The sequence below is a fragment of the Schistocerca gregaria genome, chromosome 5, assembly GCF_023897955.1.
Source record: "Schistocerca gregaria isolate iqSchGreg1 chromosome 5, iqSchGreg1.2, whole genome shotgun sequence".
Lineage (NCBI taxonomy): Eukaryota > Metazoa > Arthropoda > Insecta > Orthoptera > Acrididae > Schistocerca > Schistocerca gregaria.
In genome coordinates this window covers 114,646,433-114,672,828 of record NC_064924.1, presented here as the reverse complement: position 1 = coordinate 114,672,828, position 26,396 = coordinate 114,646,433, and positions in this window count along the sequence as shown.

Here is a 26,396-nt window from a genome sequence, read left to right as displayed (position 1 = left end):
GATGCTTTTAGAGATAGAGAAAAAGGCCTTGGTGATCGTTTGGAGTGCACGGAAAACACTGACAAGACATACACTTGATATGATATACATACGATCGTTCACATTGAACCGTAAACTGGCAATAAAAGATTGATGAATGCCGTGATAGAGATCGAATCGGTGACTATGCCGCAATATGTGAAACAGAGTAACAGCTCCGTGCTGAAAAACGAATGCGTATACATGTTCCAGCATCAATTTACGCTAAAATGCTTCCAGAAACAACGTTATTATACGTCTCGTCGGAGGTAACAGCTATTTTTACGTTTATTGAGAATTGCCTGAGGGCACCGTTGTCGTTTGTCTGCAGTAGCAGAAGAGTACGTGCGTCAGAGATCATCTCGTTTCGGGGAATCGAGGCGAGCAGGTGGAGCAGAGTGTGGTAGAGAGCGAGAGAGAGACAGAGAGACAGAGAGAGAGAGAGAGAGAGAGAAACAGACAGACAGACAGACAGAGAGTGGGAGGGAGGGAGAGAGAGTAGTGGATGAACGGAGCGGTTGTCTGAATATTACAGTGAGCAGAGCTGTTCCTGATCATTTATTTATTTATTTATTTATTTGGTCCTCAGCGTTTGCACATTCCTAAACCATAGAAAATTGCACTGTATAACTTCAATCGTTACACTGTTTAGCTTCCAACAATTACATTATTCGGCCATCAACAATTGCAATACACAGTTTTTTAATACACAGGTTAAAAGTACATATTACTTAAAGTTCTTAAGTGATATTTAGTCAGAATTAGCAGAAATAGGAAGTGCTTCTTAATTTCTAAATAGGGAAGTGGTCAGTAAAGTTTTCTCTACAAAAATGTTTACAAAGTTATCTCTAGTGTGAGTTCTCTCCGAGGTATAAACAACTATCTTAATTAAACGCTAAACAAGATGACTACGCTTTCTATGTAAGACTGTAGCCATATTTTGAAACTGCTAACTAACATAAATCTTTCCAGTGATACACGGGAGTATTAGACGTTTAATATATCCAATGTCCTAATTATTGCAATCACAAGTGTCAAAATTTCTGTGTTTTAGCCGTTAAAAGTGAGAATTGAAACTGTCGTTACCGCATCCCATCCTAATGTTTATTTAGACAGCTCAAAAAGGTTCTAATGGTGCTGAGCACTATGGGACTTAACATCTGAGACCTACTTAAACCTAACTAACCTAAGGACATCACACACATCCATGCCCGAGGCAGGATGGAACCTACGATTGTAGCGGTCGCGCGGCTCCAGACTGAAGCGCCTAGAACCGCTCGGCCACATAGGCCGGCTATTTAGACAGCTCTGAGGTGTAATGACATGTTACGAAACCAAGGTAATTGCGGGTGTCTAGGCATGGACATAGCCATAATATTTTCCTTTGTCTAAGTTTCATGTTTCCCATTCCTCTTCCTGCTGTGAACTGCCATTCACTTTTACTTCATGTAAAAAATCTATAAAAAACAGAATATTTGGTAATCTCCTGAAATAGTAGCTTCACCAAACCATATAAATACTTACTTCTTCCACAGAATTCCGTTACTTCGTACACTGTATCATTCAAATTTGTACTGCCGTTTCTTCCCTAGATCATTATCTGTGTGGCACTGAAAATGCTTTCTCCATCAAAAATGATAAAAATCTTCGCGGCAGTCTGACCTAAAGAGTACTTGGTGGCCTTGGACAAAAAAAAGTGCAACCAGCGCTACCTTCTGACACGACCCTTCAGCAATTAGTGTGTCTATATGGAGACATGCTTTCCGTTTTTTTCACAAAGATACCGGATGGCTCTGATTGTAAGGATCCTAGCAGTCTGTAGCCTAAATTTCAATAAGAATACTGGAGCAGAAGATGTGTATGGGGGAAACGCCACATACATAGGAAATACCCTGGGTTTATGAGACATGAGATACATTTCTGAAAACTTCGTAAATAATACGAAGATCGATGGGGTGGACTGTTATTCAGAAGTGAGTGTTGAATTTCTCATTTCTTCATTAAGAAATGTCAAGTGGAGCACTCACTTCTGAATAACGGGTGATTAGTCTGAGATTCGTAATCTAAACATTTTCCTTCCCGTGTTAGAACGCCGTCACCGCTAAAATTCTGAATGAAGATGATCAGCAATGGCAGAAGAAGACTTTCGGCATAATAAGTCACCATTCAGCCAACGACCTTATAAAGGGCGGAGGAGCGTACAGAGGTTCAGAGCAGTCTCTTCCCCTCGGGAGGGAAACTTCTGAAATGCAGAAGGATCAGGAATGATGGTGCAGGAGACAATAGAAACCACTGCATTCAAGACGAATAACTTGTATCCACAGGGACGTGGACTGCAATTGAAAAAGTGTCATGATAATCTCTCTGTTGGCAAAAGATTCCGGACTACTAAACAAATTCGAATCTTTGGGAAGGGACTGCCAAGGGGAAGATGACCATGAGAAAAAAAACTGAATATCCAACGAAGGGATAAATTTTGTATGAGTCTCGACGTGAAATGTCAGAACTCTGAACGTAATAGCGAAGGTAGAAAATGGTAAGGCTCAATCTAGATACACAGAGCGTCAGTGCACTGAAATGGATAGAAGTCAACGATTTCTGGTCAGATAGCATTGGACAATATAATCAGCGGTATAACTGGAGTAGGATTCGGTATGAATAAGAAGGTAGGGCTGATATGAGCTGATGTGAACAGTTCGGGGGTAGGGTTGTTGTTTTCATCAGAATCGACAGCAACCCAGTACCGACATCGATAGTTCAGGAATACATGCCAACGCCGCAAACTGAAGATGAAAAAATAATGCATGTGAGGATACTGAATGGGTAATTCAGTACATAAAGGGAGAGAAAAATCTAATAGCCAGGGGGAACTTGGACGCGGTTTTAGGGGGAAGGAGAAAGAGTTGCAGAGAATGGACTTGACACTAGGAATGAGAGAAAGCAGAAACACTAACTGAGTACTGAAATAAATTTCAGCCAGTAATATAAAATACCCTGTTCAAGAATCTGAAGAGGACGGGGTATGCCAGGAGAAGGTCTGGAGATACAGGTAGATTTCACTTAGATTACATGATGGTCAGGCAGAGATTCGAAAATCAGATACTGGATTTTAAGGCGTAGCCAGGAGTTGCTATAGACTCAGATCACAGTTTAGCAGCCATGAAGCGTAGGCTGAGGATTAAAAGACTAGTCAGCAAGAATCACTGCGCAAAGAAGTGGGATACGGAAGTACGAAGTAAGAAAGAGGTACACTTAAAGTTCTCTAAGCGTAGATACTGCGTAAGGCATAACTCAGTAGACGTTTCAGCTGAAGAGAGAAAAGGGCACTTACAGAAATTGGAAAGAAAAAAGTAAGTACGAAGATGGTAACTGCGAAAGAACCATGGGTAACAGAAGGATACTTGATCGATGTAAGAAAGTTCAGAGAAATTCAGGAATACAGAAATACATGTCACTCAGGAACGGAAGAAATCTGAAATTCAGGGAAGCTGAGGTGAAATGGCTCAACGAAATATGTGGAGAAATATAAAACGATGCGAGTGACAGGAGGTCTGACTCATCATACGGAAAACGCAAAGCAATGGTGGTAACATTCAAAGTATACAATGGGAATTCCATTGTTAAATGTAGAGGTGAGAGCGGGTAGGTGGAAAGAATACACTGAAAATCTCTACAAGGGAAAGTACTTGTCTGATGACAAGATAGAACTAGAAATAGGAATCGACATGGAAGAACAGGGACTCCAGTATTAGAATCAGAATCGATATTGCACCTGAGTTTCGGAAAAATTTCATCCACATATTTCCGAAAATTGCAAGAGATGACAAGTGCGAGAATTATCGCACAGTCACCTTAACAGGTCATGCATCCAAGTTGCTGAAAAGGGTACGGCACAGAAAAATGGAAAAGAAAACTGAGGATCTATCAAATGACGTTCGGTTTGCCTTCAAGAAAGGTGAAGGTAGCAGTATGGGACTTAACTTCTGAGGCCATCAGTCCACTAAGAACTACTTAAACCTAACTAACCTAAAGACATCACACACACATCCATTCCGAGGCAGGATTCGAACCTGCGACTGTAGCGATCGCGCGTTTCCAGACTGTAGCGCCTAGAACCGCTAGGCCTCCCTGGCCGGCGAAGGCAGCAACAGGGGCAGTTCTACGTTGACGTTGATCGTGGAAGCAAGACTAAAGAAATATCAAAACCCGTCGTTGGGATAAGTCCTCCCGGTAAAAACGTTCAACGTTGTCAAATGGTATAAGATGTTCGAAATTTCGAGAACAATACAAGTAAGCTATAGGGAAAGACAGGGTAATGTACAAGAGCCAAGATGGAACAACAAAAGGAAAGACCAAGAACGAAGTGCTTGGGTTAAAATGCCTGTGGGACAGGGATGTAGTTTTCACACACGGTGATCATTCTACACTTCAGAGCAAGGAGGACGTAAAAAGCATACTAGCACTGAAAAAAAAAGGCATTCATGGCCAAGAAAAATTTATTAGTATTATACATAGGCTCCCAATGAGAGACTGGGAATATACGCTTGGAACATAGCGTTGTATGGTTGTGAAACATGGACTGTGCGAAAAACAGAACGGAACAGTGAGCCGTGCGCGGCTCGTGTTCATCCTGTTTATTGTTTGTCATCTTCTATAACGGTAATGTTGCCGCGTCGTTTTCTTATTCCTTTTGTTGGAGTCACTAACTTCCTGCCATACCTGCCCGTGAGCGACAGCACCAGCGCTTATCGATAAGTGCACTGTCGTACCATCTCTGGAGCGACCGACAGCATTTCGAGGTGGTCATGTGTCTGGTGGTGATGGGAGCTCAGTCGGAGGGCAGCAGAAGTGTGCGGACAGCCAGTGCTCGCCGACCGCTGTTGACACTCAACTGTTTGACGGAAGAAGATTGCAGCGGGACGACCTTTGGTCGGTCGTTCGGTTGGTCGTCTCATCGGGCAACCTGTGTTTGGTCTTTTGACCGTTTCTGGGCCTCATCACTTGGTCATCGTGCCGGACGTGGGTCAGTTCCTTTCTTGCGCAGAGATGTCACGGCCAATGGGCCAGAGTTACCTCTGCACGGATGGGTCCGAGCCAGTGTGCCCGGGTCACCGTGTCTCCGAGTTCCGAACGGACATGGAGTTGAGTTGGGTTGGAGCTGTAGTCAGCTTCGGACAGCCAAGACTCGCCCGACCGTTGCCGACACACGTAACTTGAATGGGAACGACTTGAGTTGTTCGTTCGCCAGGTCGTCTTATCGGAAGACGTGTATTTGATCGCCGACCGCATGTGGAAACTCTCCGTCTGTCGAATTGATTCATCCTTGTTGTTACACAGTGATTGCCTTTAACCATTGTTCGGGTTCTTGTAAAAGTGTGTTTACCTGGTACTGTGCGTAGCTTCTGTGGTTTCCACTGAGCAGATGAATGCTGTCTGCGTACGTGAGTCGATCAGTTGAAGGAGAGTGGCGAGTGTATCGGGTGGAATGGAACTGATCAGGCTGTTCGTTGGTTCCTCAGCCGTCCCTTGGGCAGTTGCCACCCGATTGTTCAGTATTACGATTGCATGCCTGTCTCACTTAGAGTGTGGTTAGAGTTTCCTTCCCAGGCCGACCCTTGGAACACTTCTGAGCACCACTGTTTGTTGTTTGTGATTGTCATTTTATTTGGTCGCAGGTACTGTGCCAAGCCCTCAGCCGTGTATTAATATTGTGTGTTTTATGTTTAGTATATGGCCCTCAGCCGAACTTCATAACTATTTTAAGATTAGGCCTTCAGCCTTGTTTCATTTAAGGTTCTTGTTGCTCTATATTTAGGCCTGCAGCCGAGTTTGTAATAGAATCTGTGGCTTTAAAATGTAAATCCTTGTCTGTAAGGTTTCCTCTAAATTATCCTGAATTCTTGAAACGGACTTTCGCCATGTTCTGTAAATGTTTATCTTAAAGTTGTCTTTATTTATTCTTAAGTAATTGTTTGGGCCTTTAGCAGACAAGATACTTCAAGTTATCTTAAGATGTTTTTCTGGTGTACTGTGAAAAAACTTTTCCTTAAAACCTCTCTTTTATTATGTCTAAGAATATTCTTTTTATTGGGCCTTCAGCCGAAGAATTAACTTGAATTTTCCTTAATATGGCCTGGAATTTGTAAATGCTTGGTTTTTAAAGAATTCCTTAGCTGATTTGAAATATTATTATTGCCTTTAGCCAAGAAGCTATTGTAATTTTGCTTAAGTAAGGCCTTCAAACTTATTCTGGAGAACTTACTTGGGCCCTCAGCCGTGATTTGATCTTTGTTGTTTAAAGAGAAAACTGTGCATTGGTTTGAGCAATAAAATTGTGTGTGGTCTTCTGTAACTAACAGTAATTGACATTGGCCCCTTTTCTCAACCTAAGCAGCTCTGTCCTGCGAAGCCTCATTTCAAACAGAATCTAAGCATTTCAGATGTGTTGCTGCAAAAGAACGTTGAAAATTAGGTCGACTAGTATGGATGAAGAGGTTCCTGGGAGAATAAGCGGGAGAATTAATATATGGAAAACACTGACAAGGAAAAGGGATCAGATGTTAGGACATCTGCTAAGATATACACTGAATAAACTCCATGGTACTATAGGGAGTTGCAGAGGGTCAAAACTGCAGAGGAATACAGAGACTGGTATATATCCAGCAAATAACTGAGAATGTAGTTTGTAAGTGCTACCCCGAGATGAAGAGGGTATATATCCAGCAAATAACTGAGAATGTAGTTTGTAAGTGCTACCCCGAGATGAAGAGGTTGTCAGAAGAGAGGAATTTGTGGGCGGTGGCATCAAATCAGTCATAAGACTAATGACTGAAAAGTATGGCTAGATGAGTCATTACAGCTATCCTTTACGTCGGGCAAAGGCAACCTCTGGTGACCCACCGGCCTGGTTCACACACTCACTGAGGCAAACAGGTAGCTCAAATATGGTTCAAATGGCTCTGAGCTCTATGGGACTTAACTTCGGAGGTCATTAGTCGCCTGCAACTTAGAACTACTGAAACCTAACTAACCTCAGGACATCACACACATCCATGCCCGAGGTAGGATTTTGAACCTGAGACCGTAGCGGTCGCGCGGTTCCAGACGGGTCGCTCCAGCAACTGCCAACAACAGTAGTACTCCTAGCGCATTAAACAGAATTTACAAGTATAACAGTTGGAACTAACACCTGACACATTTTTGTGTATTAATTACATGTTAATGGAATGAATTATAAACATGAAACCAACTGTATACATCTGCCTCTTCCTCCAGTCCAAGACTATACTGGAGCAAATACTCCTACAAAGTTTTTCGCGACGGAGTCCTTGCATTAAAAAATTTTCGGTCCACTTATCGCGTCAGACTGGAATAAAATTCCAAGTACTCGGTGATATACTGCGTTCTCATGAAGATGTTGGAGGAATCGTTGAAAGCCTGGAATTGTATCCGTATTCGACGTAGCACGTGAACCGAGATATACTGGAGCAGCTCGTCTCGATTATTTTTCTTTTTTTCTTATTTGATTTCTGCGATATTTTCGCAATTTTCAATATGGGGAGGAATTATTAATGTCGTGTACTTAGACGTAGTTTCCATAAACATACATACGAGAACTGAGTAATTGTTATGGGGCTCAAGAAAGCACTATCTTTCCAATGTTAAAATAGAGGTTATAAATTACACCTTTCCTCAGAAAGTATTTGAATTAGCCAGCAGGTGTGGCTGAGCGGTTTTAGGCGCTTCAGTCTGGAACCGGGCGACCACTACGGTCGCAGGTTCGAATCCTGCCTTGGGCATGGATGTGTGTGATGCCCTTAGGTTAGTTAGGTTTAAGTAGTTCTAAGTTCTACGGGACTGATGACCTCAGATGTTAAGTCCCATAGTGCTCAGAGCCATTTTTAGTATTTGAATTAGGAAGCTGAAATATTTTTACAGATTATTTATTGAAGAGTTGCCTACAACATAACACAGCGATTTTAAAAAAAATTACTTCTGTTATTAGAGTAAATTTTTTTCTTTTGTAATGGAAATTCACTTTTTTTGTACCATTTTTTGTTTATAAATCCAACAATATGCGGGTTTTTGGAAAAAGACTGTTAAATTACGCAGAAGGGACTGTGAGACATTTCCTGAAAATTTGGAGCAAATTGGTTGGGTAGATCGTGATAAAACGCGTAGTATGTGTGAAAAAATAAAACTTTTGGGAATCGAGCGACAAAGTTTGGATTACTTTTTTAGTGCATTCCAGGTCCGTAGGATGTAGTATCGGGTAATATCATTAGCAGCAGAAAATGGTATAACAGGTGTAGGATTCGTTATAAATATGAAGGTAGGGCAGAGGGTGTGTTACTGTGAACAGTTCAGTGACCGGGTTGTTCTAATCAGAATCGACAGCAGACCAACACCGGCAACGATAGTTCAGGTATACATGTCTACGTCGCAAGCTGAAGATGAACAGATAGAGAAAGTGTATGAGGATATTGAAAGGGTAATGCAGTAAGTAAAGGGGGACGAAAATCTAATAGTCATGGGCGACTGGAATGAAAGGGGAAGGAGTAGAAGAAATGGTTACAGGAGAATATAGGCTTGGGGGACAAGGAATGAATGAGGAGAACGTCTAATTGAGTTCTGTAACAAGTTTCAGCTAGTAGTAGCGAATACCCTGCTCAAGAATCACAAGAGGAGGAGGCCGAGAGATACGGGAAGATTTCAATTACATTGCATCATGGTCAGACAGACATTCCGAAATCAGATACTGGATTGAAAGGCATGTCCAGGAGCAGATATAGACTCAGATCACAATACAGTAGTGATGAAGAGTAGGCTCAAGTTCAAGACATTAGTCGTTGTTGTTGTTGCGGTCTTCACTCCAGAGCCTGGTTTGATGCAGCTCTCCATTCTACTCTATCCTGTGCAAGCTTCTTCCTGTCCCAGTACCTACTGCAACCTACATCCTTCTGAATCTGCTTAGTGTATTCGTCTCTTGGTCTCCCTCTACGATTTTCACCCTCCACGCAGCCCTCCAATAGCAAATTGGTGATGCCTTGAGGCCTCAGAACATGTCCTACCAACCGATTCCTTCTTCCGGTTAAGTTGTGCAACCAACTTCTTTTTTCCCCAATCCTATTCAATACTTCCTTATTAGCCATGTGATCCATACATCTAATCTTCAGCGTTCTTCTGTAGCACCACATTTCGAAAGCTTCTATTCTCTTCTTGTCCAAACTATTTATCGTCCATGTTTCACTTCCATACATGGCTACACTCCATACAAATACATTCAGAAATGACTTCCTGATACATAAATCTATACTCGATGTTAACACATTGACACCGGTGTGTCAGACCCACCATACTTGCTCCGGACACTGCGAGAGGGCTGTACAAGCAATGATCACACGCACGGCACAGCGGACACACCAGGAACCGCGGTGTTGGCCGTCGAATGGCGCTAGCTGCGCAGCATTTGTGCACCGCCGCCGTCAGTGTCAGCGAGTTTGCCGTGGCATACGGAGCTCCATCGCAGTCTTGAACACTGGTAGCATGCCGCGACAGCGTGGACGTGAACCGTATGTGCACTTGACGGACTTTGAGCGAGGGCGTATAGTGGGCATGCGGGAGGCCGAGTGGACGTACCGCCGAATTGCTCACCACGTGGGGCGTGAGGTCTCCACAATACATCGATGTTGTCGCCAGTGGTCGGCGGAAGGTGCACGTGCCCATCGACCTGAGACTGGACCGCAGCGACGCACGGATGCACGCCAAGACCGTAGGATCTTACGCAGTGCCGTAGGGGACCGCACCGCCACTTCCCAGCAAATTAGGGACACTGTTGCTCCTGGGGTATCGGCGAGGACCATTCGCAACCGTCTCCATGAAGCTGGGCTACGGTCCCGCACACCGTTAGGCCGTCTTTCGCTCACGCCCCAACATCGTGCAGCCCGCTTCCAGTGGTGTCGCGACAGGCGTGAATGGAGGGACGAATGGAGACGTGTCGTCTTCAGCGATGAGAGACGATTCTGCCTTGGTGCCAATGATGGTCGTATGCGTGTTTGGCGCCGTGCAGGTGAGCGCCACAATCAGGACTGCATACGACCGAGGCACACAGGGCCAACACCTGGCATCATGGTGTGGGGAGCACAGTACATCCAAACCGTCATCGAACCCATCGTTCTACCATTCCTAGACCGGCAAGGGAACTTGCTGGTCCAACAGGACAATGCACGTCCGCAATATCCCGTGCACCCAACGTGCTCTAGAAGGTGTAAGTCAACTACCCTGGCCAGCAAGATCTCCGGATCTGTCCCCCATCGAGCATGTTTGGGACTGGATGAAGCGTCGTCTCACGCGGTCTGCACGTCCAGCACGAACGCTGGTCCAACTGAGGCGCCAGCTGGAAACGGCATGGCAAGCCGTTCCACAGGACTACATACAACATCTCTACGATCGTCTCCATGGGAGAATAGCAGCCTGCATTGCTGCGAAAGGTGGATATACACTGTACTAGCGCCGACATTGTGCATGCTCTGTTGCCTGTGTCTATATGCCTGTGGTTCTGTCAGTGTGATCATGTGATGTATCTGACCCCAGGAATGTGTCAATAAAGTTTCCCCTTCCTGGGACAATGAATTCACGGTGTTCTTATTTCAATTTCCAGGAGTGTATATCCTCTCTATTTCGACCATCATCAATTATTTTGCTCCCCAAATAGCAAAACTTTTTTACTACTTTAAGTGTCTCATTTCCTAAGACATTAGTCAGGAAGAATCAATACGCTAAGAAGTGCGATACGGAAGTTTTAAGGAATGACGAGATACGTTTGAAGTTCTCTAACGCTTTAGACACAGCAATAAGAAATCGCGCAAGAGGCAGCACAGTTGAAGAGGAATGGACATCTCTAAAAAGGGCCATCACAGAAGTTGGGAAGGAAAACATAGGTACAAAGAAGGTAGCTGCGAAGAAACCATGGGTAACAGAAGAAATACTTCAGTTGATTGATGAAAGGAGGAAGTACAAACATGTTCCGGGAAAATCAGGAATACAGAAATACAAGTCGCCGAGGAATGAAATAAATAGGAAGTGCAGTGAAGCTAAGACGAAATGGCTGCAAGAAAAATGTGAAGACATCGAAATGATATGATTGTCGAAAGGACAGACTCAGTATACAGGTAAGTAAAAACAACCTTTGGTGACATTAAAAGCAACGGTGGTAACATTAAGAGTGCAACGGGAATTCCACTGTTAAATGCAGAAGAGAGAGCAGATAGGGGGAAACAATACATTGAAAGCCTCTATGAGGGTGAAGATTTGTCTGATGTGATAGAAGAAGAAACATAAGTCGATTTAGAAGAGATAGGGGATCCAATATTAGTATCGGAATTTAAAAGAGCTTTGGAGGGCTTACGGTCAAATAAGGCAGAAGGGATAGATATCATTCCATCAGAATTTCTAAAATCATTAGGGGAAGTGGCAACAAAACGACTGTTCACGTTGGTTTGTAGAATATATGAGTCTGGCGACATACCATCTGACTTTCGGAAAAGCATCATCCACACAATTCCGAAGACAGCAAGAACTGAAAAGTGCGAGAATTATCGCACAATCAGCTTAACAGCTCATGCATCGAAGCTGTTTACAAGAATAATGTACAGAAGAATGGAATAGAAAATTGAGAATGTGCTAGGTGACGATCAGTTTGGCTTTAGGAAAAGTAAAGCACGAGAGAGGCAATTCTGACGTTACGGCTAATAATGGAAGCAAGGCTAAAGAAAAATCAAGACATGTTCATAGGATTTGTCGACCTGAAAAAAGCGTTCGACAATATAAAATGGTGCAAGCTGTTCGAGATTCTGAGAAAAAGTAGGGGTAAGATATAGGGAGAGACGGATCATATATAATATGTACAACAACCTAGAGGGAATAATAAGAGTGGACGATCAAGAACGAAATGCTCGTATTAAGAAAGGTGTAAGAGAAGGCTGTAGCCTTTAGCCCTTACTCTTGAATATGTACATCGAGTAAGCAATGATGGAAATAAAAGAAAGGTTCAGGAGTGGAATTAAACTACAACGTGAAAGGATATCAATGATACGATTCGCTGATGACATTGCTATCCAGAGTGAAAGTGAAGAAGAATTAAATGATCTGCTGTACGGAATGAACAGTCTAATGAGTACACAGTATGGTTTGAGAGTAAATCGGAGAAAGACGAAGGTAATGAGAAGTAGTAGAAAAGAGAACAGCGACCAACTTAACATTAGTATTGATGGTCCCGAAGTCACTGAAGTTAAGGAATTCTGCTACCTAGGCAGTAAAATAACCAATGACGGACGGAGCAAGGAGGACATCAAAAGCAGACTCGCTATGACAAAAAAGGCATTTCTGGCCAAGAGAAGTCTACTAATATCAAATATCGGCCTTAATTTGAGGAAGAAATTTCTGAGGATGTACGTCTGGAGTACAGCATTGTATGGTAGTGAAACATGGACTGTGGGAAAACCGGAACAGAAGAGAATCGAAGCATTTGAGATGTGGTGCTATAGATGAATGTTGAAAATTAGATGGACTGATAAGGTAAGGAATGAGGAGGTTCTACGCAGAATCGGAGAGGAAAGGAGTATGTGGAAAACACTGATAAGGAGAAGGGACAGGATGATAGGACATCTGCTAAGACATGAGGGAATGACTTCCATGGTACTAGAGGGATCTGTAGAGGGCAAAAACTGTAGAGGAAGACAGAGATTGGAATACGTCAAGCAAATAACTGAGGACGTAGGTTGCAAGTGCTACTCTGAGATGAAGAGGTTAGCACAGGAAAGGAATTCGTGGCGAGCCGCATCAAACCAGTCAGTAGACTGATGACAAAAAAACGATGTATTATGTTCGTAGTCTACAAAGTCCACCTCCAGATTCCTCTTTGTTGTCCCCCTGGTTACTCTGTTTTGCATTTTTAGGCTGTTTGCTGTCCTGTCATCATCCCTTAAGATGTTTCTTATCAAAAACAAACATCGTTCGTATCTTGTTGAGACCTAACCTCATTTACTTATTTCGAAATACTTTGCACCTTCAACTTCGCCATCATTGAAAGTAGCAACAGCATCATAAACACCGAAGTGAAGTGTTTCTACTGCAACAAACACAATCCAGGAGATTTTTGAGCACGTAACACTATTCACTCTTTCATTGTGGTTTTGAGTTTTTCCATGAACAAACTTTTTCAGCAGTTCGGATGCTTCTAAGTCTCTGAAAATAGGTTTTATCACCTCCATTACCGGATGAGGCAGACTATGTTTATGAGTGTACGCTTCACCAGCTAGTAATTCCTTGTTGTACTTACACCAATCTTCTGTCCTTTGTGACACAAGTGTTAATGGGGACTTTCATCGGTTGAAAAAGTATGAAATAAAAGAGCCCAAACAGCCTTATTCATTTCATCGACACTGCATGTGTCTTGCCTAATAGCCATTCCGTAATAGTACTGTATTTTGCCAACTACACTGTAAGTTACCGTTTGCTTCCCATCCAACCCTTTACCATCACTGAGTTTTTGTTTTTTACATGCAGCTTTCAGTCGTCGACGTCTTGATCCCTTTCGTTTCTGTACGTGTTCAATACAGTTCAATTTCTGCACTACATCATCACCATTGGGCTTCAGTTCTTTAGAAACACTGTCACCAAGGAAATGTACGTATCGCACTTCATCGCACGCAACAGAACGCTGAAATATACTAGCAACCCCAACCACTTCCATTTCTCCACTCCTGCCACTATAGTCAGCTGCGCAGTTATTTTCCTGTGTACCTTTATACTGTATTTTTTTCGGCACCTACAATATTCAGATGTTACTGCTACAACTAAAACTTTCCCTGAATACGTACTGGTGGGAGATACTATATCATGAAGAGATGTGTGTCCCCGTTCATGGTGTTTACCATCGACTGCAGTAGTGAAGCCTCTATTACCACTGTTTTCTTTTACTGTCTCTCCCATGTCTTTCATAATAGATTGTATACAGACATCGTCTGCTTTAGACCCAGTAAATCTATTACAGTTGGTAAACTTGGTTTGGGGATTTGGAAGATTCACCATGCCACAGAAAACAGCACCTCCAGTAGCATCAAAGAATGGTTCAAATGGCTCTGAGCACTATGGGACTTGACATCTATGGTCATCAGTCCCCTAGAACTTAGAACTTCTTAAACCTAACTAACCTAAGGACAGCACACAACACCCAGCCATCACGAGGCAGAGAAAATCCCTGACCCCGCCGGAATCGAACCCGGGAACCCGGGCGTGGGAATCGAGTACGCTACCGCACGACCACGAGGTGCGGGCTCTAGGTAGCACCCTTACCAAATGTACACAAGGCATAAAGAAACTTGTGTTCATAGATTTTGATAGCATTTTCTTCACTTGCAATTACTGAAACACTGTTAAAAAAACGTAGTTATACATGAACACTTAGGACCCGTCAGTTCCATTTCACTGGCAAGTCCTACGTGATTTCTTATAGAGAGTTCCAGAACAACTTCACTACACTGAATATATCTTATACAGTTTATAAAATTTCTTTGAAAACTGGCATATTAAATATTTCATTAACATCCGATCCTCCAATATAACATTCATACTTTTCTCTAACTTTCTCTGCGAAGTATACTCTATCTTACTTTTATTGCAATGGGCAGATGTACTAGCAAGGTCAGGTCTACACATGTTTGTCGTCTTCATTGTTTACGGGAATAAAACATACCTTTGGCTTTCCAACATTTCTCCGTATCTTAAATGCCTTCAGACGATTTCTAGTCACTTTGCGTTTACCCACGATTATCCTTCAATAAAATAGACTTCAATCAACCGAAATAACTGCGAATATTTTCAGGTTTACAAAAGAGTAAATAAACATAAAACACCGACAATAGAGCGGGCGATATGTATCGAAATATCACAGTTAACCGCAACACTTATTTTCCTTCACATCACTAAAACATAAATGATTGCCATGTAGATTCTTGAATACAACATTTGACTGCAGTTTAACAGTGCCCATGCACAACATTTTTCAGAAATATTTTAAAAGTGGTTCTTGTCTTCTGAACTGAATAAATTATGTATCAATTGAAAGAGGAAAGACTGTAGATTATTAAAATGCCAAAACGTAAAAAATTGAACCATTCCTTAATATGAATCTTTCCAGAGCCCCTTATAAGCATATATCCATAAATATAATAGGGCGTGTGATAATTAAAATAATTTTATAGCGGACTGGTCATTGTGAGCAATCCTCGAGAGACCCTTCTACATCTACATCTACATCAACATGATTACTCTGCAATTCACATTTAAGTGCTTGGCAGAGGGTTCATTGAACCACAATCATACTATCCCTCTACCAATAGGCGCGCGGGAAAAACGAACACCAAAACCTTTCTGTTCGAGCTCTGATTTCTCTTATTTTATTTTGATGATCCTTCCTACCTATGTAGGTTGGGCTCAACGAAATATTTTCGCATTCGGAAGAGAAAGTTGGTGACTGAAATTTCATAAATAGATCTCGGCGCGACCTAAAACGTCTTTGCTTTAATGACGTCCATTCCAACTCGTATATTATATCTGCCACACTCTCTCCCCTATTACGTGATAATAGAGAGAATAAAGTTTTGCCAAAATTCAGCAAGCAACAAATAGATACAGGTTGTTACTGCTTAACACACAATTTGAAGACACTTGTTTAGACTCCACATTTTTACTGACAAACAATATATCATGCGAATGTTCCGTTACATAAGAAGGGCATTTTAAATATCTCTATACATATTAATTACTTTTGGGACACTTCTTACATGCTCTAAGAAATTTTTTGCAAGAACATATTGTAAAAAGTGGCCTGAATAGAATTATCACCGAAAAGATAAACTTTTTCGAATACCCAGAGTCGTGGAAAACGTGGCGGCCGATTGATTCTATTATATAGAAGCTCTAGTGTATCGAGTAACGTTCCAATTTGAATGTCATCCCCTTCTCGACATGTCGCACCAACAAATTATGCTTCAGAATTCGCGATTTCAGAGTACATTTATTTAAGTTTGCCCATATTCTAATGTTTAAATCTCTCTACATGTCTCCAACACTGTGTTTTACAATAGCTTTCTAAAATACTTCCATTGCGAAACTGTCAAATGCCTTTGGTAAAGCAAAAATGTTCACGAGATGCCAATAAAAGCAAACACCCGAAGAGGAGATGCTAGGCGTCATGAGATCCCAGGGATCTGATAATATGTCCATTACTGACAAGAATAATTTTCTGATGTGACTACGAGAAAGAACAGAATGCTGGTGTTGAGCAGTGCTTTTCGTAGAACGATGTCTTTTCATATAAAATCACTTCACAACCGATAGTGATTCACGACACGAAAAGCAAACATATTTAACTTGGTAAGGGAATGGTCCACAGTCCATATCTCCTGAAGCTGGGGGTGGCGTTCAGCATTTACTTCTGTCTTATTAATGCCAGACATTTTGCCAAAAAACTTAGTAAAGACGCACGGAAACACTTGTACGAAATTAACACACAACTAACACAGAAATTAACACGCGAACCGTCAACAGGAATCGAATATTCCATCACTTTTATGGAGTGCATACGCGGTGACATTAACTCCTGTACCGATATTTTGTCTGATTAACTGTCTGCCACTCTTCGATGAATCACATGCGAGGTTTTTATACTGTGGACTAAACGTACATACGTCAAAGATAATGATGGAACGTTCAATCCACCTGGGAAATTTCACGAAACACAACACATTCTGTATTTGTTCACTAGGTTGTAGCCCCTGCTGGCGTTGTTCGAAACGGCACATTTCGTGAGTAATCAGTAGTTTCTGTGCCGTTACCGCCAATTACCAACGTATAGTGCAGACGTGGGAGGCACTAAGTAAAAGAATAATGTGTGTGTATTGTCAGCGCCAATACAGAGGGGAAAATAGTTCTCTTTCCTTTCAACGCAGCTGTGTCATCAACCCCCTCCCCTCTAACTTTGCTCACGGACATGAGCACGTGGGCCATGTCTTGGCGTTCATACTGGACACGTGTGTCTCTTTGTTGTTCAGATCCAACAGTGGTGAAAAGGCATCGCCCTTCCGCGGGGTAAGCGAAATTTCCACTGGTCTGCGTCATGACCTGCAAATCCGAGGCGAGCCGAAATATCTAAAAACATGTTCTGAGCGGAACACAATGCGAGCGCCTTGCTACCCATGCAACGAATTCCTTCGGTGGGAACCCTTAACATCGATCGCTTGCCGAATGCGTACGCAGGCCGCCGGTTGTCTTCTAGGGGTGGCAGCTATCGCTGAAAGATCGTGTTTTCGGCTATTTCGTTTTTGTTTTATACAAGTTGCCCTGTCAATTTGTCCGTTTTCGAGAGCTATATGCAGATAAATGCACGTTATGTACACACAAGCAGCATATCAGTTATTTTCTATTTTTGTTCTACACCATGAATGAGTTAAGTTTTCAATTTATTACTGTTACCATAATTTCCTTCCTCTATTATTACGTGTGGTAATGGCTGAAAAATCTTTAATCTTTTACAGCAAATGAAGCATTGTACTTCATTGGTACGTCACTTCTTAAAAACGTTTCCAGACTACAGTTGCTGCTATCCTCCAATACAACCGATGTCTGGCGACGACATGGAGGAACTATTATTTACTTAAAAACGAAAAATCTTAGCAGTGCTATTGCGGCTGACTGACATTTTCGATCTTTTACTCGGTTATAAGTAAAAAATAAAAATACCTGATACAACCAAAACCAAACAGATACCGAAAAGCACTGGTTATATTAATGTCTCTTTCTGCTATAAATTATATGAGGATTCTATTAAGTTCGTAAAGTTAAATTTCGTAAAGCTACCTTTCATATAACCTCGTAAGAAACAATTACAAATAAGCAATATTATAGTTGCAGGTTGCCAAATTAAACTTCAAATTCTAATTGAAAACAAGCCCCAGGATTCCTATAAGTAATATCAGCTGCGTTAGCGTAATAAAATTTATGCACAAAGGCACCTGATCTGTAATAATTTGTATCACTGAAAATAGTCACTTTATGATAAAATACATCTTGTGGTTTGATGGTAACTAATTATGATAGTATTTTTAAATAAGTTCTTCTGCACCGGCTTCGTCGTATTTCCTGTGGAAATAAAAAGTTTAAATGCGCCACGTAATGGCGGCCAACTTTCTAAATCAAAGATGATCGCAGCTAGCTCCGCAGCAGCTGCAAAAAATGCCACCCAAACTCTTGCGTTATAAGAAATTTGGCGTGGGTTCCGTAAATGATTACTCTGGACTCCAGACTAGCTTATTATATTTTAGTAACTCTTTCACACATCAGTTATGTTCTAGTATTTAAACGAGATTTACAATCGTACCTTATGACCTCAAACAATAGCTAAGACACAAAAAAACATCAGAAGACGACTAAGTTCATTGTCTTCCAATCCTTTTATAATATAATAAAAATTATAGTGTTCAGTTCTTTAGTTTACACATATGGCCTTATATCATGGATAATATGATCTTTTATCTATTATCAGAATCGACAAATTGTCTCTAAAGTTATTTCGTCACTTTTTCTGTGTCACAATTAGGCATTAAATTCCACACAACATTACCCATGTATAGTTCTTTTGTCGTTATTTACATTGTTTATGTGAAATGTGAAATATATGGAAAGGGACACTATATTATTCAAAACTAAAATCCAGGTATCTTTTTTTTTAGCACCTCTATGCCTTACACTACATATCTACAGACAAGGTACTGGCTTGTAAAATGAAGAAATACATTCCGTGCCTCTGTGCCAACAGTATGTTCGTAGCATTTGACCTCGTCGTTCTCGGATATAGCTTTATTTTAATTTGTAATCCTATTTACGGGTAAACTTGACGTGTGTTATACTGTACACAATAAAACCATAGTCGAGTATGATGCTACGCAGTGCCCGATATATGGTCGTTAAGACTTTGGGGTCGGCCACACACAAGTGAAACTTGTTAGATATTCTAATGTATTAGTGCGGAACCGATATACGCAAAAAAAGCTCCAATTTTAGCCATCAGATTCAAATCTGACGGGTGACTGCAAGAAAGACGCAAATATGTGTTGCCACATGTAATGGATTAGCATTAAGCAGATCTTTCACTGGAAGAGCGACATCAGGTGTTGCCCCATCTTGCATGAAAACGATGGTTTTTACACACTCCCGGTCTTCCAAAGCAGGAATTACATGCTGCACAAGTAGGTCTCGATAGTGCCTAGGCGTTATAATAAAAGTGACGGGCCTTCTGGGTGTATGTTTTTGAAAGAAGAACGGACCTAAGGTAAAGGCGGTTTTGAAACCACACCACTCATTTGCATATGATGAATGTAATGGTTCTTGGACCACAGGATGCGGCTTAACGGTACCTCAGATTCTGCATTCGCGTATATTCACAACATCCTATAGTGTAAAGTGCTGCTCATCACTCCAAAGAATATTGCCGCTTCACATTTCACTTCTGTGCCAGAAACCGAACAGTAGATTCCGTACGCTGCTGGAGATCACATCACATTTCACTTACACTATCGTCTAGATCTTGTATTCGCACCAGTGTAAAATAGTCCACAAAACTTCCCGTACTGTGGACCATGGGATGGACAATTCTGGTGACACCGCCCCCTCGTAGAAGATGACACGGTGTTAGGTTCTGTTCGCGTAACCTTCAGAGCCTTACCATACAAAGAGTCTTTTTTTTCATGCTTCATGCTTCGGAAGACTGTACACCACTACGGGTCTGTGAAATCCGATTTTTATTGCTGTTGGAAACCTCTGTGCTTTATCGTGTATGGTTCTGTTTAAATAAAACACGCATAGACATACACACACACACACACACACACACACACACACGCACGCACGCACACTGTGACAGTTTGGTTAACCCTCATGTATTAATATGTATTAATTACAACTATTTCGAATTTATAGCCGTGAACAACAGCGCCACTCACTTATTATTTCATGGTTAGCATAATACTTTGCGAGAATTTATTCTCATATTCAAGTTCATTTGATTGCTTGAATGTTTTTGGTGGTATCTTTTTAAGGTTACACTAGAATCGGAAAATGGGACAAATTGGATCTTGTAGTGATTTTATGTGCTAATGTAGGAGATGGTATCTTTTTTTGTCTATTTACAGGTACTATACCTCTTCCATTGCACAAAATGTCACACACACACACACACACACACACACACACACACACACACACACAAGTCATCAATTACACTATTTGTTTTAGTAACCAAATTATTTCCTGCATGTTTCTGTCACTGAGCTCGCGAAGTCATTGGGAACTGCAGTTTGCTTAATGAGGTCTAGTTCGTTCTCCCTGTCCTCTTTCTTCATTGGAATTTTGTTTTCTCTGTGTTCAATCATTCCTTATGCAGCTTTTCTGTCTGTATCTGGGTGACAAATTTGGTCATTCTTTATCTCTTGTAGAAAATTCATTTACAGAGAGTCCTCCATCAGGGTCACACTTCATTGACTTTCCCCTATGCAGGGGAATACGAGTCCATTCTCTTCACTCCAACACTGACTCGCCCTTGCTCCGATATCTATGCATATTTTAAATGAATTACCTGCCTGTGTTTACAGCCAAATCTCTCCTGCAGGGATATTCGTATGGTTTTCAGTAATAGCCCTGCTCAAAAGGAAGTTTTGTATAGTTTATATAATAGCTACTCGATAATAATGAGAGGTCTAATCTAATGCTTCAAGAGGCACGGAACTAAGTTGTCAGTATGGGGCGTAAATGTGTTCTTTGGTGCCCTCAGGCTGATGTTATATGATGACCAAGATGATCTCAGTGAAAAGTCAGAATTCAGAAGGAGCATAAATTAATATGCGCAAATCAATTTGCATGAATTCAACATCGTACAATGGAAAATTATATCCTGATCGAACAGTTCCAGGGGTACTGCCAGTCCATATTGTCCAACGGGCACAATATTGCGGCGATCAGACATGTCGCCATCGTCAGGTGCGCTGACGAAATGAGCTCCTGAGGGTGGGCGGCCATCTTAAATCCGCTTCCTCTGCAAGGCGTTCTCTCCGCCGTCCGCGCCCGCGGAAACGCGTCGACGGTCGCTGAGACGCTGGCGTCGGCGTCTGTGGTGGCGTCGGTGTAACTGCCTCGTCCACCCTGGTCGCCCGTTCGTTTTCTTTGCTGAGCGTCTTTTTTAATTATACTGAATGCTGATTCCCATGCCTTGCTGAGGTTATAGCCTCAAACTCGGTTGATGGGTCCATCCATGGTACGAATTTCGATAGCTTCTCTAAAGACGCTGTCCACTTATTTACATGTCTGTGCCAAGAATCTGGTATGTTGGTAGTACATCTCGTGATTTTCTGACAAACGGTGCTCTGCGTTCGCCGACTTGTTGGGGTACCTAAGTCGATTGTGCCTCTGATGATCTCGGCAACGATCTTCAATGGTGTCCACTGTCTGTCCAATAGACGTTTCCCACACGGGATCTGGTATACATTTCCCAATAATGTTGGTGTTTTATTGTGTTGGCAAAAGACAGTTCCTTCTCAGTGTTTTCTCAGTATACGTCCTATTGTCCCCGATAGTGCTCCAGTCTGCGGCATATAGGCAGAGGCTATCTCTTCGTCCATCACGTCTTCCATCTCCACACGAGGTATTGTAGAGGTGGGTCAGAGAGCGCGTCTGCTCTGCCATTCCGAGTACACTATCTATATTTTTATAAAGTAACTTAAGATAGGCAGAGATTGGCTTCACAAACTTATGGAGAGAGCAATACATATGGAGCAATACATATGGAGGAATACATATGGAGTTAGGAGAGTTTCAGAAGACACACACTTTTAGAGCACGTATACCAATACAGACAGGTTTCATCAGCTCCACTGAAACCTTGTCCATCTCCACAGTAACTAATCCTTCATTGAATATTATAATCTGACGGTATAATCTCGAGCGCATCCCACCGGTAAACTACATGAATTTCGCGATGTTCTCTAACATTTTTCGTAGTTTTTCAAAAAATGATCATTACCTAGTAACAATATTTTGTTTTTTAAATCACATATCATAAGGCCCCTTTGTTCGGTATTAACGTCAGTGTACGTCTTCAGACAGCAATATCGCTTGAGGGGCAATACTAATAAGTTGCATATCCAATGTGTGACACTTCTGAACGTTTCTCTAGTGCTGATTATACGTGATCATTCCCCTGCGTTGTCAACCATTTCACGATAGATCGATTTCGTAAGAGTAGTTGGTGTGTACAGGTTGGCAAGTCACTGCCCTCATCATGCAAATTTGTGGGATATGCCTTTTCTTATCTCTGAAACACATCATGGATCTTTTCCTCCAAACTGGCGATTTCCTCCTCAATCAGGACGCTCCAAATGGTAGGGTTTGTTGCATGGCCTATCCCCAGAAGCTGTTTACAACCTGGTAAAGAATGACTTGTACTCCTCCTGACCCATCTACAGGTTATTCCTCTCGACATACATGTGCACGCACTGGACATAGTCCCAAGTGAATCCTGCATTTGAAGAAAAGCACCATGTCAACATTGGTCAAGAGTTCGATGCTGACATGTCCCACAAAACCCCAGGGTGGTGAAATAGAAGGCAAGATCCAGATAGTAAGTGCCCAGGCATACTCTCTTGAATTCCTCCAAGATGTCTGCGAGCAGATGTAAGTAGGTGTTCATGTTCAGCATATTCTGCTAATTTCGTGGTACCAAACACCTGCCAAACATTCACAGTGTTCAGACAGTCTGATTCCATTGTGGCAGTGCTTGTTAGCTTACTGGAGAATGTAGTTATGCTGGTCAAGGTGCTTCTGTCGCATATCTCCATCAGATTCAGGTATTTGTATGGATAGACCCTCTTCCTTTCGCTACTTGAAACTTTGCATCATCGGAATATGGTGCTCTAGTGATACTATAGTGATACTATATACTGCTGATGCATCTTCTCAGCAAGTTTATCAATAGATGCGCACCTGGAATGAAGCATATTCAGAATGACGACCTAAAATGAATTGTACTACACAGCAGAGTCAGGGATGATATTGACCTTACCATTCTCAAACCTGAAATCGCCCGAAAGTAGAAGAAGACAGTGAGCATGATACTCCCGGAAACTATGGAAGAAAGATACGTATATGGAATGGCAGATGGTACCAAAAATTGCGTGCGTTTGTGAGCTGCACCACACAACGTCCCCACGAGTTTCCGCTTCTCTGTCCAATAGCAGCCTACAAATATGACACTCAGCTGCCTGCTCATACAAGGCATTGTTCTCCTGCGACTTTATTTATGTGGATGTTCTTATGATAAATGTGATCAGATTCCCACCCAAGTTTTTCGATCCGAGCGAAAAACCATCTTAAAGAATTAACCCGACAAAAGATTCAAATATGTTGCAACTGGAGTCATACAAATGTACAATTTGATACTCTGATGCATAGAGTGTTCTTAAACTTTTGGACCTTTCATCCTCAGTCGACGTTTCCACATGTATTAATTCACAGTTCGAGCAATCTGTGAAACGCCTTTCAAGATACTTGGTAAATGAGATGAGATATTTATGACGAAAATACCTTGCCCTGTTATGTTTTTTCATATGGAGAGAAAGAAGGGGGAACAAGCTTTTGATCCACTCACAGTGATGCGTCTCACCCACGAATATTAGGTACAGATATACATGTTTTGGATGCCGACTGGCTGATTTGGGAAAGTAAAGGCTTCTGTGTCCTTTACAGTTGCTCATCGTCTTAATCATATAGCTTATCAACGTCCAGGGAGCAAACGTGATGTGAATAATCGGTGTTCTGACTACCGAAATTTAGAATTTTCTCGAGTTTTATGAGGTAATGAAATGCATAGAAAACTATAGTAATCATAGACATCAGATTTTTTGTATGCACTTTTCACGGATAGTATCTTCCGCTATCCATAACCGACATTGCGAAGCAATATACATCGATCTTATCATAATTCCGTACATTCCTGCACGTTTTTATAACATAAGTATCTTTTAGAAGAGTAATGCAACTGAATCCCCCAGTAACTGGGACAAAGACATGCGAGTACATATTGACATGCTGTATTTAGCTGAGCGACTTACTGGACCCCCTTTCCTGTATTTCGGAAAAATGACCCAGTTTGACGCTTTTGGTAAAAGTCCTAAAACAATCTGTGATTAATCCCAGCAACAATATCACACCATTAGCTTCTAAAAGTGGGACGATGTTCTTCTCCACAGCACTAGCATCACTTCTCTCTTTCGGGGGTGCGTCAATTCAGAGTGCAGAGCTACTCTGCACTTAATGTTGGGTTACCACAGCTCATTAATGTATGCTTCACAAACATTAACGATAGTTCTAGGGTCTCAGTAGCCCATATTCGAGTTACCAATGTGGACAAGTCAGTTCCGGTCCCCAAATGCCACAGCGGCCACGTAGCAATCCAGTGCGGCCACAGGACGTATTTAGTGATCCATGACAAAGTGGGTAGCCGTGTGGCTGCTAAGTCAAGTTCAACGTGTAGGTGAGATCTGATGTGGTTGGTGATGTTCATGACATGGACTGTGGCATGGACTCTTGATGCCGTATCTAATGTCAGATCGGACTAGGACATCAGCTATGTGGGTTGCATCACAGATGATGGACTGGGCTACTGCTGCCACTCTAGTCGAGCGATGTCGTTATCCTGGAGGAAATCATTCACGAGATGTGCACGATGGGAGCGCGAATTGTCGTCCATTAAGACGAATGACTCGCCATTATGCTGCCGATATGGTTGCACTGTCGATCGGAGGATGGCATTCTCGTATCGCACAGCCGTTACGCGGCCTTCTATGACCACCAGCGGAATACGTCGGCTCCACATAATGCCACCTGAAAACAGCAGGGTACCTCCACCTTGCTGCACTCTCTGGACAGTGTGTCTAAAGTGTTAAGCCTTACCGGGTTGGCTCCAAACACGTCTCCGACGTTTGTCTGGTTGAATACATATGCGACACTCATCGGTGAAATGAACGTGATGCCAATCCTGAGCGGTTCATTCGGCATGTTATTGGGCTTACCTGTATCGCGCTGCATGGTGTCGTGGTTGCAAAGATGTACCTCGCTATGGACGTCGGCAATGTTGCTGCGCATCAAGCAGCCTATTGCGCAATGTTGTAACACGACGTCCTGAGGCTGCACGAAAAGCATTATTCAACATGGTGCGGTTGATGTCAGGGTTCCTCCGAGCCATAATCCGTAGGTAGGGGTCATCCACTGCAGCTCTTGGGTGGCCTGAGCGAGACAGTTCCTGTCTCTCTGTATCTCCTCAATGTTCTGACAACACCGCTTAGACTCTTCCTTTGTTGAAAGCCCCCCCCTGGCACAAAGTAACAATGCGGATGCGATCGAACTGCGTTATTGGTCGTCTAGGCATTGGTTGAACTACAGACAACAAAAAAAGATCGGCTGTCGGACTCTCTCTGTCTAAGAGGCGCTGATCATGAATGGTTGTCTACACCTTTGAGCGGGTTTACTGACATCTATGGACGGTAAAAGGGACTGTGTCTGTGATACAATAACCACAGTCAAAGTCTATCTTCAGCAGTTCTTGGAAATGGAGTGATGTAAATTATTTTTTGATGTGTGTATTTGGTTCATGTGCTCTTTATTCACTGTGGCGGCTGATACTGTCAGCAGTAATTGTCAGTTTATAATTTTATCACAGTCAGCGTAATATTTACAGTCTATAGGTAACTAGCTTCTATTATTATGTTGAATGTCAACACCTTGACCTTCTCTATGTTCACTGATTAACACATATCTAATAATATTAACATAACTGCTACCATCTATTCTTTTTAAACGTCATTTTGAAGAGTTTCAACGTATGTGCATTAGTCAAATATAACATTTCAGCTTATGATCTTACAGTAAAATCTGTTGAGGATTGGATGTTTTTAGGAATATTAGTTCCGCTAAATTAGATGTCCACTTAAACTTCTTGTCTTCAACTTCTATGGTATCTTATCTTAAGCATTTAAATAGCTCCACCACCATATGTGGCTAGTCTCAGTTGACTCCATATTTCATAGCTATTTTGCTAGCACTGTTAAGGTTGACGAAGGCGGTAATAGCACATCCTTGGTGGCCCTCTTCTGCTTCTCTTCTACCACTGTCTTACGCGGTGTGTGAGAGGTGGTTAATACTTTCTTTTATGGGTTTTAGCTTTCCAGACAGAGACTATTCACACTCCAGCAGCACTAGTCTGAAGAGTCATG